We start from the raw sequence: 724 nt of genomic DNA on the forward strand, positions 1-724 counted from the left end.
TAGATAGCAAATATTTTCTCCCATTTTATAGTTTGTCTGTTTACTCTACTGATAGTTTATTTTGCTGTGCACAGCTCTTTAGTTTAATTAGGTCCTATTTGTCTATTTTTGTTCTTGTTGCAATTGCTTTTAGAGACTTCTTCATGAAATATTTGCCAAGGCCTATATCGAGAATGGTAGTTTCTAGGTTTTCTTCTACGTTTTATGTAGTTTTCGACTTTACATTTAAGTCTTTAATCCGCCTTTTCACAAGATGGCGCGAAAAGCGAAGAAGGAAGTTCCCGCCCCTCTTAAAGCCGAAGCCAAAGCGAAGGCTTTAAAGGCCAAGAAGGCAGTGTTGAAAGGTGCCCACAGCCACAAAAAAAAGAATATCCGCACGTCACACACCTTCCGGCGGCCCAAGACACTGCAACTCTGGAGGCAGCCCAAATATCCTGGGAAGAGCGCCCCTAGGAGAAACAAGCTTGGCCACTATGCTATCATCAAGTTTCCGCTGACCACTGAGTCTGCCATGAAGAAGGTAGAAGACAACAACACACTTGTGTTCACTGTGGATGTTAAAGCCATCAAGCACCAGATTAAACAGGCTGTGAAGAAGCTCTATGACATTGATGTGGCCAAGATGAACACCCTGATTCGGCCTGATGGAGAGAAAAAGGCATATGTTCGACTGGCTCCTGATTACGATGCTTTGGATGTTGCCAACAAAATTGGGATCATCTAA

At 43.0% G+C, this 724-nt stretch overlaps 1 pseudogene; it reads left to right on the plus strand.

Annotated features, from left to right (window-relative positions):
* The first annotated feature begins 253 nt into the window (after positions 1 to 253).
* Positions 254 to 724, plus strand: LOC111548292 (annotated as a pseudogene).

This window comes from Piliocolobus tephrosceles, chromosome 6 (genome assembly GCF_002776525.5).
Source record: "Piliocolobus tephrosceles isolate RC106 chromosome 6, ASM277652v3, whole genome shotgun sequence".
In the NCBI taxonomy this organism is placed as follows: Eukaryota; Metazoa; Chordata; class Mammalia; order Primates; family Cercopithecidae; genus Piliocolobus; species Piliocolobus tephrosceles.